Source organism: Theropithecus gelada, chromosome 17 (genome assembly GCF_003255815.1).
Source record: "Theropithecus gelada isolate Dixy chromosome 17, Tgel_1.0, whole genome shotgun sequence".
Classification (NCBI taxonomy): Eukaryota; Metazoa; Chordata; class Mammalia; order Primates; family Cercopithecidae; genus Theropithecus; species Theropithecus gelada.
Window position 1 is genome coordinate 1,987,732 of NC_037685.1, and position 16,758 is coordinate 2,004,489.

Genomic DNA, 16,758 nt, shown 5'->3' on the forward strand with positions numbered 1-16,758 from the left:
ATTGAATTTTTGTCACTATGAAAATATCCTGTTTATTGTAATATTTTTGCCCACCCGATTTAACATTCCTTAATTATTCTTGGCTGCAATAATTCTTAATGTGGTATTTATCAAGTAGTGATTTTCTACGTCTACCATTCCTTTTATATTCATTGTTTTCAATTCTACTCTAAAGAATAACTCATTTGTTTGCATTTATTCATTTTCCTGATTATTTATAGCTTTGTGTAGTCATGGATATTTATTTTATATTTTATGTGTTTTACTCCATTAGCAACACTGCTTATTTTATTGCTCAAAATAACTTTGACTTGGTCATTGGGAGTTCTTTCGTAGTGACTCTTGTGATCTTTTGATGCACTCCTATCTTTTACTTTTTTTTTTTTTTTTTTTTTTGTGAGCCATTCATTACTTTCTGGCACTATAAGATATTACAGGCTCACCTTACACTCTCCTGGCTGCAGTCCTAGAGTTAAGAATTTTTCCAAGAAGCTTTTTTCATTTTGTTGGAGAATGGTATTTAGAAACCAGTGTATAGATGCTAGATGTTTTCACTGCCAGATGTTTTTATTTATTTACTTTTGTAGTTGGAGTGGGAGTCTATGTTGCCAGCCTAATCTCAAAGTCCTGGGCTCAAGTGATCTTCCACCTCTGCCTCCCACATAGCTGGCAGTACAGGCAGGGGCCACCTCACCAGGCTCAGCATGTTATTTTTTGTAAGACCTCTCAGAGTTAGAAAATAGACACACACACACACACACACATACACACACACACACATACACACACACACACACTTTTTTCAATTTCCATATTTATTTTAGGAAAGAAGGACTGGTGTAACTGATGTGCTGTGTATGGAAATAAGAGTGAAATAAGAGCCGGGCACGGTGGCTCACACCTGTAATACCAGCACTTTGGGTGGCCGAGGCGGGTGGATCATGAGGTCAGGAGATCAAGACCATCCTGGCTAACACGGTGAAACCCCATCTCTACTAAAAATACAAAAAGAAGGCTGGACACGGTGGCTCACGCCTGTAATTCCAGCACTTTGGGAGGCCGAGGTGGGCAGATCACGAGGTCAGGAGATCAAGACCATCCTGTGAATGGTGAAACCCCGTCTCTACTAAAAATATAAAAAATTAGCTGGACATGGTGGGAGCACCTGTAGTTCCAGCTACTCGGGAGGCTGAGGCAGGAGAATGGCGTGAACCTGGGAGGCGGAGCTTGCAGTAAGCCGAGATCAGGCCACTGCACTCCAGCCTGGATGACCAAGCAAGACTCGGTCTAAAAAAAAAAAAAAAAAAAAAAAGTGAAATAAAATGAGGTTAAATATATCCAGGGGCTACGTAATTTATAGTTTTATAGTCCCGGACAAGTCTGGATTTTATTGTAAGAATATTGAGAAGCCATTGAAGGAGCTTAGTAAGCACAACATATGATGTGATTCATGATAACAAAAGATAATTCTAATGTGAAAAGAGGATTAGAGTCAGAATATGTAGAGACGTGAGATTTTAAATATCTAAAGGGCAAAAACAAAACAAATAAGGAGAAAAATAGTCAGGGAAGGGTGGGAGGGCTGAAACACATAGTTACCTCTTTTTTAAAAAAAAATATTTTACATTAATATTATGTCCAAAACTCATAATCTTTTCTTACCATGGTAAGAAGGAAAATAGAAAATACTTTAGGGTAAAGATGATTGAACCTCCAGAAATAAATGTCTAGGGCTGTTTTTCTCATTTTGAGTAAAAGCTTCATGTATTGGAAAAACAGTTCAAACGTCTCATCCTAAGTAGAAATGACTTTGTGGTGTAAAGCCTAGCTCAGGAGTGATAGGGAGCTTTTAATCAAATTACACACAAAAAACAGCTGGGACAAATCTTATGCATCATGACTGTGCATGTCCCAGCTGAGCTCTCTACTTGAGCTCTAGAAGATGAAAAAGAGAACACAAGTCAACAATGCACAGACCTCTAAACACTTCTTGGGCTGTGGATAGATAGTCCCATAACTAGACCTCAAAAAGTACAATTTATTCACATCGTACTTGGGTTCAATGAAATGAGTTTACTAAATATATATGACACAATCTACATAGTTATTTTTCAAAAAGAAAAACAATAAAGAAAGTAATTTTTTAAGTTCTAATAAAAAAAGAATTCATTAAAGGAGAAAAATCATCCAGGGAATATAATTTTTCACAACAAATGCAGTTTTCTAAATGAAAAAAAGAAAAAGAGATTATTAAAGGAAAAAAAATCAGACACAAAATTTTAAGTGACTTAAGGAGATACAGCATGATATTTCTAAACTTGATAAACATGAAGAAAAATTTTTAAAGAAATATAAGAAGAAGGAAATGTTTACACTGCATATTTAATTTTTAATTATTGTTTTCATTTTTTATTTTGAGATTATAACTTAGAAAATTTAGATCATGTAAAGTATAAGCAAAGTGGTAGATTCATAGGACTATTCACGCACTATTCTAGGAAAACACTCAAAGAAAATCCTTACACAGGCCAAGTATAGGTATAATAATCTTTGCAGTGATTTTAGTAGCAGAGATTTGAAGGCAGACTGTAGTCTATTAGTATAGGAATGGATTGATACGTGGCAGTCTGGCAAATTGTGGAATCCTATATCACCAAAAAAAAAAAAAAAAAAAAAAAAAAATTGACACTTGTCTCCAACTTGAATAAGATTTTTAAAATTTAAAAAGACATATAGTATAAAAACATTCAAATTAAATAATTAAAAACTAAACATATACAACAACAAATGTGTATATCTACATTTAAGAAATCCATACTGATCTACGGTCATGTTTTAAACGTTTCAGGGTGGATGCTAGGTGTGGAGGAGCACATAATGGGAAGTAGGAATGAAAGATAGAGATTAAGCCATTTTAAAATAATTATTTTTCTTTCAACAGGTCATAAGGCAATTGTGCTGTGACCTGATGAGCTGACTACCTTAGTACTGTACAGCAGACACTCAAAAGAAAAAAAAGGACATTTATATAAGATGCAATTCCTTTATGCTTGATGAAATAAGTGCTCCAAGGCTACTGCTGTTTAAGTGCCTATTTACCCTTTGTATTTTCAACAAACATCGATGATTTCACAAGCCCTGGCCCTGACCCCCATCACACGTACACACACATGCGCACAGACACATACACACACTCCCCAATAACTACGTGTAAAGTGTTTTGGCATTTTTTTTTCTCTCATAACATTGTTAACATCCAGAATCAAAAGTTTAGTTGCTGATGTAGGTATAAATTTGCATCTTAATACAGTTTTGTTTTTTGTGAGATCTATATCATTTGTGAGATAGATTGAAATGGAGTCATAGAATACTTTGTTAATTATATTTGTGATTAATTTTGTGACATAGTAGATTGTTTATTTAAAAAATTAGTCTCTAGAAGCTACTTCCATCTCTTGGTTATTTTTAACTTGATTATTCCCTAGTTGTTATTTTTTTTTCCTCTTGATAAATAATCTTGAAATTTCATGTGTGTTCTTCCAGACAGATTTCCATCTCAGGGTTTTTGTATTTACTGTTCTGTCTGCTTAGCACTATTTTCTCAGATAGTCACATGGCTCACTGACACCTCTCCTTCAAGTGCTTGCTCACATGAATGTTCTCATCAATGCCTTCCCTGACCATCTTATGCAAAGTTAACCTGCCTCAGAGCTGTATTCCCCTTATTTATATTTGTTCATTTGCATCTGTTTATTTGTTCATGTATATTTTTCTGTCATATTTTAGTGCAAGCAAGCTCCTTGAAGGCAAAGATTTTTATGACTTTTTTCCCTTAAATCTCTAAATCCTAGTAGAATAGCTGATAAATATGAGGTACCTAAAAAGTGCTGAGGGAATGAATAAAAGCAGTTTTGTAAAATAATAATAATAATAATGAACACTATCTTGTTTAGAAACATACACACAAGATAAAAGTTCTTAGGTTATTTATTCATTTGCAAGGATTGGCTCATTTATATTTCTGCCTCTTGGGAATTGTCTTACCTTTTATAATATAAAGCAACGGGAAAATAATTTTACAACTACTTTTGCTGGAATACATTGATAATAGATGAAATAACTATACTAAATTCTCTTCCAAAAAATACTTCTCTTGAGATATTTGACAGCACTGACCTTCGACAATCAGTAGCATACTGCTTCAAATAAATGATGATTATGTTTGACTTATTAAAATGTTTTAGAATCTCTGTTATACTATTTCACTATGAATTTTCTATATCTTAGAGAAAACAAAGAAGTTTAAGCTTCAGAAACTATGATTACATAATACCCTTCAAATCGGAGGTCAGTTACGTAAGCTTCCCTAAAGTTTAGCACCACGAATTAACTCCAGCTTACTTTACATAGCAATCCAAAACCCCTTCACATGGAAGAGATAAAAATATGGCTCTTTTAAAGGCCAAGAAATGACATTATAGAAATGCTTTGGGAGTAATAAAAATAACTTGCGAAATAATTCTGAGAAAGTTATAGCCCCTGAAAGTGTGTCATACAAAGTCCTTACTCACTTATGGGGTTTGATAAGCTTAGAGAGTTGAAGATTCATATGCAACCTATCATCCTCAATGTACCTAAGAATTCTCCCAATTATAAAGTAAATACAGAGTTTAAGTAGTCTGAATGACTTTTTAAAATATTTGTTACTTACTCTGGATTCTTCCAGCCTAATATAAAGGATATTTTTACAATAAATAATTGGTATAATTTTACAAAATATATGTCACCTGGATTTTGAAAAAGAGACTAATTGATGAAATAGACTATTATAATTGTGAATACATCAGCCATAAAGAAAATAATGATAATTTACTACCATTATACACTCCAAAGTTCTTATAATTGGCATTTTAAATGGTAATGGTGGCATTTCTTCAAATATTCAGCAAAACAAAAACTATTTTGATTTTGAAAAGCAGTAGATCATGTTATTCTATAAATTATGTTGGAAAACTTGTAATTGCATGCTTTCAAACTAATAAGAGACTGGAATGCATAATATTAGAAAGGTTTTTGTTACTTTTTATGGTATAGCAATTTGACTCTTAGTTAAAAAAATAAAAATAAAAAAACTTATGATGGTTGTGCTTTCATAATGGAAAATGAACTACATTGGATCATTCTCATTTATGTGTCTGCCCCCTCCAAGTATTCATAATGTAGTAACCTTACCCAGAGTTTAAAAAAAATCTCAAAAGTTCCTAAAGTTCCTAATGAGAAGTGACAACGTGCTAGCAGCCATCGCTCTCGGTGCCTCCTTGGCCTCAGCGTCCACTCTGGTGGCACTTGAGGAGCCCTTTAGCCTGCCACTGCACTGTGGGAGCCCCTTTCTGGGCTGGTGGAGGCCAGAGCTGGCTCCCTTTGCTTGCTGGGAGATATGGAGGGAGAGGCTCAGGCGGGAACCAGGGCTGCAGTGCTGCACTCACAGGCCAGCAGGAGTTTAGGGTGGGCGCTGGCTCAGCAGGCCCCGCACTGGGAGCAGCCAGCCGGTGCGACCCAGGGCAGTGAGGGGCTTAGCACCCGGGCCAGCAGCTGCGGAGGGTGTGCCTGGTCCCCCAGCACTGTAGGCCGCCCCTGCCACTGGAATTCTGGCAAGCCCTCAGCCGTCTCCCCGCGGGCCAGGGCTGGGGACCTGCAGCCTGCCATGCCTGTGCCCCCACCCCTCCATGGGCTCCCACGCTGCCCAAGGCTCCCTGACGGGTACCAACCCTACTCCACTGCCCGGTCCCATGGACCGCACAAGGGCTGAGGAGTGTGGGCATTCAGCAAGGGACTGGAAGGCAGCTCCACCCACGGCCCTGCGGTGGGATCCACTAGGTGAAGCCAGCTGGGCTCCTGAGTTGGGTAGGGACTTGGAGAACTTTTATGTCTAGCTGGAGGATTGCATATGCACCAATCAACACCCTGTGTCTAGCTCAAGGTTTGTAAATGCACCAATCAGTGCTCCCTGTCTAGCTAATCTCATGAGACTTGAAGAACTTTTGTGTCTAGCTAAAGGATTGTAAATGCATCAATCAGCACTCTGTGTCTAGCTCAGGGATTGTAAACACACCAATCAGCACCCTGTCAAAACGGACCAGTCAGCTCTCTGTAAAATGGACCAATCAGCAGGATGTGGGTGGGGTCAGATAAGGGAATAAAAGCAGACTTCCCAGAGCCAGCAGCAGTAACCCACTGATGTCCCCTTCCACATTTTGGGAGCTTTGTTCTTTTGCTCTTTACAATAAATCTTGCTGCTGCTCACTCTCTGGGTCCACACTAACTTTATGAGCTACAACACTCACCACGAAGGTCTGCAGCTTCACTCCTGAAGTCAGTGAGACCATGAACCCACCAGAAAGAACAAACAATTCCAGACGCACCACCTTTAAGAGCTGTAGCGCTCACCGTGAAGGTCTGCAGCATCACTCCTGAAGTCAGTGAGACCAGAAATCCACCAGAAGGAAGAAAATGTGGACACATCTGAACATCTGAAGGAACAAACTCCGGACACACCATCTTTAAGAACTATAACACTCACCGTGAGAGACTGCAGCTTCACTTTTGAAGCCAGTGAGACGAAGTCAGTGAGACCAAGAACCCAACAATTCTGGACACATTTTGGCGACCGCGAAGGGACTATCACCTATCGCCAAGCGGTGAGACTATCGCCTACCTCCCAGTGGTGAGTACCATCAGACCCCTTTATCTTGCGCTTCTGTGCTATTTTTCCTTAGAATTCGGGGGCTAAATACTGGGCACCTGTCAGCCAGTTAAAAGCGACTAGTATGGCCACTGGGCTAAAGACACAGGTGTCAGGCTTTCTGGGAAAGGGCTCTCTAACAAACCCTGACTCTTTGGAGTTGCAAGCTTTGGTTTGCCTGGCACCAGCTTCCACCCAAGCTTTGGTTTGCCTGGGACCAGCTTCCACTTTTCCTGTACTTCTGGGCTGAGCCGAGGGTCGACAGAGAGGAAAGCCATTGAGCTCCAGGGTCCCAACAAGAAGTTCGTTGACCCTGTGGCCATGAGTAGAACTCTCAAAATCATGTCGCCCAAGGGAGACTCACCCATCTATTCTATCTACCCTGACCCTTGTCCCCTGGGTCCTAATGCCTGCCAGACAAACTTCCTCTCGCCTCTCTTCTCCGAGGCTAGCCCTGCTTCTAAAAACCACTCCCTGTCTCTGGTGTTTATCTAGTGTCTCCTATAAAAATGATTTCTAGTATAAACTCCAGGACTCTGTTACTTTCTTTAGGCACCTGGGCTCACCAATCAGAAAGACATAATTTTGGCCCAAAGCCCCATCGTAGGGATTATCTGGAATTTTAGGGTCCCTCCTCAGACTGGCAGGTCTAACAAAATCTATTCCTGAAGGATATGGGTAGGCTCAGAAATTGAATCCTTCGTATTCATATAAATGTGGACAAAAGGTGTCACTCTTCCAACCCTGGAAACCACTTCCCTCCCTCAGGGTGTGGCCCTCCACTTCATTTTTGGGGCATAACATCTTTATAGGACAGGGCTAAATTCCCAATACTAATAGAGGAATGCTTAGGACTCTAACAGGTTTTCGAGAATGTGTCGGTAAGGGCCACTAAATCCGATTTTTCTTGGCCCCCTTTGTGGTCTAGGAGGACAGGCAAGGGTGCAGGTTTTTGAGAACGCATCTCTAAAGGGACACTAAATCTAACCTTCCTTGGTCCTCCTTGTGGTCTGGGAGGAAAACTAGTGTTTCTGCTGCTGCATCAGTGAGCGCAACTATTCTGATCAGCAGTGTCCAGGGACCGTTGCAGGTTCTTGGGCAGGGGTTGTTTCTGCTGCTGCATCGGTGAGTGCAACTATTCCGATCAGCAGGGTCCAGGGACCTTTGCAGGTTCTTGGGCAGGGGCAGAAACAAAACAAACCAAAACTGCGGGCGGTTTTGTCTTTCAGATGGGAAACACTCAGGCATCAGCAGGCTCACCCTTGAAATGCATCCTAAGCCATTGGGACCAATTTGACCCACAAACTCTGAAAAAGAGGCAGCTCATTTTTTTTTGCACTATGGGCTGGCCCCAAAATTCTCTCTCTGATGGGGAAAATGGCCACCTGAGGGAAGTACAAATTACAATACTATCCTGCAGCTTGACCTTTTCCATAAGAGGGAAGGCAAATGGAGTGAAATACCTTATGTCTGAGCTGTATTTTCAATGAAGGAGAATACAGAATTATGCAAAGCTTGCAACTTACATCCCACAGGCGGACCTCTCACCTTACCTCCATATCCTAGCCTCCCTATAGCTCCCCTTCCTATTAATGATAATCCTCTAATCTCCCCTGCCCAGAAGGAAATAAGCAAAGAAATCTCCAAAGGACCACAAAAACCCCTAGGCTATCGGTTGTATCCCCTTCAAGCTGTAGGGGGAGGAGAATTTGGCCCAACCCGGGTACTTGTCCCTTTCTCCCTCTCTGATTTAAAGCAGATCAAGACAGGCCTGGGGAAGTTTTCAGATGATCCTGGTGGGCACCTAGAAGTCCTACAGGGTTTAGGGCAAACCTTTGACCTTGCTTGGAGAGATATCATGCTACTGTTAGATCAAATCCTGGCCTTTAATGAAAAGAATGTGGCTTTAGCTGCAGCCTGAGAGTTTGGAGATACCCGGTATCTTAGTCAAGTAAATGATAGAATGACAGCCGAAGAAAGGGATAAATTCCCTACCGGTCAGCAAGCCATCCTCAGTATGGATCCCCACTGGGACCTTGACTCAGATCATGGGGACTGGAGTCATAAACATCTGTTGACCTGTGTTCTAGAAGGACTAAGGAGCATTAGGAAAAACCCAATGAATAATTCAATGATGTCCACTGTAACCCAGGGAAAGGAAGAAATCCTTCTGCCTTCCTTGAGTGGCTACAGGAGGCCTTAAGAAAATATACTCCCCTGTCACCCGAATGACTCGAGGGTCAATTGATTCTAAAAGATAAGTTTATTACCCAATCAGCCACAGATATCAGGAGAAAGCTCCAAAAGAAAGTCCTGGGCCCTGAACAAAATCTGGAGGCATTATTAAACCTGGCAACCTCGGTGTTTTATAATAAGGAACAAGAGGAACAGGCCCAAAAGGAAAAGTGAGATAAGAGAAAGGCCGCAGCCTTAGTCGTGGCCCTCAGACAAACAAACCTTGGTGGTTCAGAGAGGACAGAAAATGGAGCAGGCCAATTACCTGGTAGGGCTCGTTATCAGTGTGGTTTACAAGGGCACTTTAAAAAAGATTGTCCAACAAGAAACAAGCCACCCCCTCATCTATGTCCACTATGCCGAGGGAATCACTAGAAGGTGCACTGCCCCATAGGACAAAGGTTCTCTGGGTCAGTAGCCCCCAACCAGATGACCCAACAACAGGACTGAGGGTGCCTGGAGCAAGTGCCAGCTCATGTCTTCACCCTCACTGAGCCCTGGGTGCATTTAACCATTGAGGGCCAGGAAATGGTCTTCATCCTGAACACTGGCATAGCCTTCTCAGTGCTAATCTCCTGTCTTGGACGACTGTCCTCAAAGTCAGTTACCATCTGAAGAATCCTGGGACAGCCTGTAACCAGGTATTTCTCCCATCTCCTCAGTCGTAATTGGGAGACTTTGCTCTTTTCACATGACTTTATTGTTATGCCTGAAAGTCCCATATCCTTATTAGGGAGGGACATATTCGCCAAAGCTGAAGCTATTATCTACATGAATATGGGGAACAAGTTACCCATTTGTTGTCCCCTACTTGAAGAGGTAATCAACCCTGAAGTCTGTCCTTCCAACCCTGGAAGGACAATTTGGAAGGACAAAAAATGCCCACCTAGTCCAAATCAGACTAAAAGATCACACCACTTTTCCTTATCAAAGGCAATATCCCTTAAGACCTGAAGCTCAAAAAGGATTACAGGATATTGTTAAACATTTAAAAGCTCAAGGCTTAGTAAGGAAATGCAGCAGTCCCTGCAACATCCCAATTCTAGGAGTACAAAAACCGAATGGTCAGTGGAGACTAGTGCAAGATCTTAGACTCATCAATGAGGCAGTAATTTCTCTATATCCAGTTGTACCAAACTCCTATACCCTGCTCTCTCAAATACCAGAGGAAGCAGAATGGTTCACAGTTCTGTACCTCAGTAATGCCTTCTTCTGTATTCCCCTGTACTCTGACTGCCAGTTTGTCTTTGCCTTTGAGGATCCCACAGAGCACATGTCCCAACTTACATGGAAGGTCTTGCTCCAAGGGTTTAGGGATAGCCCTCATTGGTTTGGTCAGGCACTGGCCCAAGATCTAGGCCAATTCTCAAGTCCAGGCACTCTGGTCCTTCAGCATGTGGATGATTTACTTTTGGCTACCAATTTGGAAGCCTCGTGCCAGCAGGCTACTCTAGGTTTCTTGAACTTTCTAGCTATTCAAGGGTACAAGGTGTCTAGGTCTAAGGCCCAGCTTTGCCTACAGCAGGTCAAATATCTAGGCCTAATCTTAGCCAGGGGGACCAGGGTCCTCAGCAAGAAACAAATGCAGCCTATACTGGCTTATCCTCACCCTAAGACTTTAAAACAGTTGTGGGGGTTCCTTGGAATCACTGGTTTTTGCTGACTATGGGTCCCCAGATACAGCGAGAAAGCCAGGCCCCTCTATACTCTAATCAAGGAAACCCAGAAGGCAAATACTCATCTAGTTGAATGGGAACCAGGGGCAGAAACAGCCTTGAAAACCTTAAAGCAGGCCCTAGTACAAGCTCCAGCTTTAAGCCTTCCCACAGGATAAAACTTCTCTTTATACATCACAGAGAGAGCAGGGATAGCTCTAGGAGTCCTTACTCAGACTTGTGGGACAACCCCACAACCAGTGGCATACCTAAGTAAGGAAATTGATGTAGTAGCAAAAGGCTGGCCTCACTGTTTACAGGTAGTTGTGGTGGTGGACGTCTTAGTGTCAGAGGCTATTAAAATAATACAAGGAAATGATCTCACTGTCTGGACTACTCATGATGTAAATGGCATGCTAGGTACCAAAGGAAGTTTATGGCTGTCAGATAAGCGCCTACTTAGATACCAGGCGCTACTCCTTAAGGGACCGGTGCTTCAAATACATATGTGTGTGGCCCTCAACCCTGCCACTTTTTTCCCAGAGGATGGGAAACCCCTATTAAATACCACAAGGAAAAAACCCAAGGAGGTGGCAGTCTTACACTGCTGAAGCCATCAAAAGGGGAAGGAGAGGGAAGAACAGCAGCATAAGCAGGTGGCAGAGGCAGCAGAAAGGAAAGAAAGAGACAGGAAGTCAGAGAGAGAGAGAGGAAGACACAGACTGAGAAGCAGACAGAGAGGAAGAGACAGAGAGACAGAAAATCAAAGAGGGAGTCAGAAAGAGACAAGTCAAAGAGAAAGAGAGAGATGGACGCAGTAAAGAAAAAACAGTGTACCCTATTCCTTTGAAAGCCAAGGTAAATTCCTAAATGTCTACCCAGCCAAGGTATATTCTTCTTATGTGGAACGTCAATCTATGTCTGCCTCCTCACTAACTGGGCAGGCACGTGCACCTTAGTCTTTCTAAGTCCCAACATTAACGTTGCCCCAGGAAATCATACCCATCAGTGCCCTTCAAAGCTCAAGTCCATCAGCGCAGAGTCATACAACTAATACCCCTACTTATAGGGTTAGGAATGGCTGCTGCTACAGGAACCAGAATAGCCAGTTTATCAACTTTATTATCCTACTACCACATACTTTCAAAAGATTTCTTAGACACTTTGCAAGAAATAACAAAATCTATCCTTACTCTACAATCCCAAATACACTCTTTAGCAGCAGTGACTCTCCAAAACTGCCGAGGCCTAGACCTCCTCACTGCTGAGAAAGGAGGACTCTGCACCTTCTTAGGGGAAGAGTGTTGTTTTTACACTAACCAGTCAGGGTAGTAAGAGATGCCACCCAGAGTTTACAGGAAAAAGCTTCTGAAATCAAGCAACACCTTTCAAATTCGTATACCAACCTCTGGAGTTGGGAAATATGGCTTCTCCCCTCCAGGTCCTGTGGCAGCCATCTTGCTGTTACTCGTCTTTGGACTCTGAATTTTTAATCTTCTTGTCAGATTTGTTTCCTCTAGAATTGAGGCCACCAAGCTACAGATGGTCTTACAAATGGAACCCCAAATGACCGCAACTAACAATTTCTACCGAAGACCCCAGGACTGACCTGCTGGCACTTTCACTGGCCTAGAGAGCTCCCCTCTGGAGGACCAGACAACTGCAGGGCCATGTCATCGTTCCTATTCAGCAGGAAGTAGCTAGAGCCATTATCAGCCAAATTCCCAACAGCAGTTGGGGTGTCCTGTTTAAAGGGGGGAATGAGAGGTGACAAGGTGCCTCACTCTTGGCACCTCCTCGGCATCGGTGTCCACTCTGGTGGTGCTTGAAGAGCCCTTCAGTCCACCACTACACTGTGGGAGCCCCTTTCTGGACTGGCCGAGGCTCCCTCTGCTTGCAGGGTGGTGTGGAGGGAGAGGCGCAGGCGGGAACCCGGGCTGTGCGTGGTGCTCCTAGGCCAGTGTGAGTTCTGGGTGGGCATGGACTCGGTGGGCCCTGCACTCGGAGCAGCCAGCCGGCGCCATTGGCCCTGGGCAGTGAGGGGCTTGGCACCCAGGCCAGCAGCTGCAGAGGGAGTGCCTGGTCCCCCAGCCCTGTCGGCCTGTCCATGCCACACTCGAATTCTCGCTGGGCCTCAGCCACCAGCTCACTGGGCAGGGCTTGGGGCCTGCAGCCTGCCATGCTCGAGTGCCCACCCCCGGGTGGGCTCCTGCATGGCCCAAGCCTCCTCGCCAGGTGCCATCCCCTGCCGTGTGGCACCTGGTCCCATCGAACGCCCAAGGGCTGAGGAGTGCAGGCACATGGCATGGGACTGGAGGGCAGCTCTGCCCGTGACCCTGCTGGGATCCACTAGGCTAAGCCAGCTGGGCTCCCAAGTCGGGTGGGGACTTGGAGAACTTTTATGTCTAGCTGGAGGATTGTATACGCACCAATCAGCACCCTGTGTCTAGCTCAAGGTTTGTAAACACACCAATCAGTGCTCTGTGTCTAGCTAATCTAGTGAGGACTTGGAAAACTTTTGTGTCTAGCTAAAGGATTGTAAACGCACCAATCAGCACTCTGTGCATAGCTCAGGAATTGTAAACACACCAATCAGCACCCTGTGAAACTGGACCAATCAGCTCTCTGTAAAATGGACCAATCGGCTCTCTGTAAAATGGACCAATCAGCAGGATATGGGTGGAGTCAGATAAGGGAATAAAAGCAGACTGCCAGAGCCAGCAGTGGCAACTCTCTGGGGTCCCCGTCCACACTGTGGAAGCTTTGTTCTTTTGCTCCTTACAATAAATTTTACTGCTGGTCACTCTTTGGTTCCATGTCAAATTTATGAGTTATAACACTCCCTGTGAAGGTCTGCAGGTTCATTCCTGAAGCCAGCGAGACCACCAACCCACTGGGAAGAATGAACAAACTCCAGACTTGCCACCTTTAAGAGCTGTAACACTCACCAAGAAAGTCTGCAGCTTCACTCTTGATGTCAGCGAGACCACGAACCCAACAGAAGGAAGAAACTGCGGACACATCTGAACATCTGAAGGAACAAACTCTGGACACACAATCTTTAAGAACGGTAACACTCACTGTGAGGGTCCGCGGCTTCATTCTTGAAGTCAGTCAGAGCAAGAACCCATCAATTCCGGACGCATAAGATTGTCTTTATTTTTAAATAATCATTAATATAATGTTTGATTTTCTTTGGAGAAAAATATAGTCTTTCAAAATGCTTATCACCTTCTTATGATTGAACACTGCCTATTGAAAACTGTTTTTGATTTTCCAAGTATCTCATTAAAAATAATTTATATATTTTATGTCGAAATCTTTTTACATATAATTAGGCATAAAATATTCATACTCAAAAGGTAACACTTAAAACTCACAACAAGCAAGAGTGTCAGAGGTCGTCATTCTTATCTTTCTCTACTTCTTAGTAAATACTTTCTAACCTCTTCACCCCAAGGAGGAGATTTAGAGCACGGTGCAATTCAAATTTGAACTTACGAATTTAAAATGGCTATTTAGTCTGGTAGCAACTGTTAATCAAGGACACAATTTTTATATGCCAGTGATGTCAAAGCAGACTCGCTAATATTACAGAAGCCATGCTCGAACAACAGCTGGGAGACAAGCAGTAATTGAACATACTTAAAAATCCACCCCATGTACTGAACAGATTTCAGTGTCTGCTGTGTTTAAGGTCCACTGAATTGTGAAATGGCGGTTTCATTCACACAGATGTTAATATCTCCAGGCTCTTCTCTAGCTTTGTAGCTTCTCATTTACATATCTGCAGTAAGTTTGGTATTCATGAAGTGAGATACCGCTACTTGTCACTACTCTTTGTTATAATAAAGGATGTTCAAGACAAAATACGAGCTACTTGCATTTTGCTTAATTACAGCTCATTAAGGCTTAAGAAAAAAATAATAAAGGAACATAGCAATAGGTGTTCAGTCACCAGTGCTTCATTAGCCCTTTTACTGTTTAAATGCCTGAAGCTGATGAATATAAATTACTCATATAAATGTAGTTTAAAAAGTTTTTTCTCTTTTTTCATCTATGTAAACAGTATCAAATAATGAAATTGATCATTTGATATTGTGAGATTCTTGAGAGTGAAATTTTATTTTTTACATGCTTAGCAGATTTTTTTAATGTAAATATTTATGCTGAGCAATTCCCAAGCTGTTTAAAAATCATTTGATCAAATAAAATGGAAGATGCATGGATTCTAAATCAGAGGTTAAAGAGACATAGCATAGCTAATTATGTCTCACATTCCAAGATAATGTTGCTTGTTCTGATGAGGTTGAACATACTAATGCCTAAATGCCAATACTTACCACACAGCTGGTATCTTTCGATTAAATCTATTGTCTTGATGCACACAGTCAGTTATTTGCTACAATGACTCTACTTCAGGAAACTAAATACCTCTTGGCAATAAGCTGCTCAATTTTGGAATTCATCAGGATGCACTTTATTGTTTTCCGTTCACAGGACTAACAAATAGTGTTACTTTTGATTTTAGTTTTGTAGAAATATACTCTTTAAGTAAGTTTTATAGCTCACCTGGGACCCTGATTGGTCTTTCCGTTTCCTTGAGAACATTTTGCCAAAATGTTTTATATACTTTATTAAAATAATAATTCTTGCAAAAGTGATTTAGAAGTCCCTCATTTTGATATTGTCATTTAGCGTACATTTCCAGATTTGTAAATCATGCTCAGTGAGAATGGTCTTTTATTAGGATTTGAAGAGAACATAGTAATATTTTCCCTTACACTGAGAAGTGCATAGAAAATAGAAAATTATAATATTGAAAACATTTTTTCTAGATATATCCAATTTTAATTGATCATCTGTGACTGACTCTGTGTGTGTGTATTCAGTATCATATTTGAGAACAGAACAACTACACTTTATTTCCTTCATAAAATTACCAACTTAAGAAATACTTTTATTCTATTTAATCTTTGCTATTTGTTCAAGTGGGATTTTGATGCAGGATTTTTCTTCTCAGTCACTTTGCAAGCCAGGATCCCCTGACCAGTGACGTCTTGTCCCAGCTTCACTAGGCCATGCTGGCATGCCCCAGCTTGCCTGTGTTATAACTTGTACCCACATTCAGCAGTTCGCAAGCTCTTGTACCATGCTCAAGAAGAATGAGGATACACAGGATATTGAAGGGCGAAGAGGGTGGAGAAGAGTTTTATTGAGTGATGAAAATGGCTTTCATCAGAGAGGGTACATGGTGGGGATGGTTCCCCTATGAGAAGGTGGAAAAATTCCCCCCGGTGGCTAGGTCTGGGACCTTTTATGGACTCAGAATGGGGAGTATGTGCTGAATGGTTTGTGAGTATGCCAAAACGGTTAAAGAAAATATACCACTCAAAGATGGGCAGGAAGTATAGAAAAACAAATTAGGAAAGGGTAGGTATAAGTAAAATAGGTGAAGGGTAGGGACAAATCAGAGGAATGCATGTCAAACAGGAAGACAAGTTCTCAATCCTGTAGGAGGATTTAACTAGTAGGTTGGCTTTCAAGCTCCAAACTGTCTTTGGCTTAGAGGTGGGGTTTCACTGTGGACCCACCTACCTGCCTAGAATTTCTCTGTCTCCTGCCTCTATCAACTTCAAATGCATATAATTGAAATATATGCATGTATTTAAAATGCATAAACTTAATGTATATAAATTATTGTATATTATACAAATGTATACAAATATATATACTTAAAAGATATGAACAAAGGCTTAAATGCACATATTTTCAAAGACGTGGCAAAATTTTCCATCTATTGGAATAATGCCGAATTAATTTATATTTAGTATTTATGCCACTTAACTACCAGTTTGTCATAGTAGGTTTCCAGCATTGGTTTACATAAAGGAGAGCATTGGAATAAAATGTATTTTTCACACAATTCAGTAGATTATTTTACGGCTGACTTACTGCAAGCTCTGCCTCCCGGGTTCATGCCATTCTCCTGCCTCAGCCTCCCCAGTAGCTGGGACTACTGTCACTCGCCACCACGCCTGGCTAATCTTTTGTATTTTTAGTAGGGATGCGGTTTCACTGTGTTAGCCAGGATGGTCTCGATCTCCTGACCTCGTGATCCGCCCG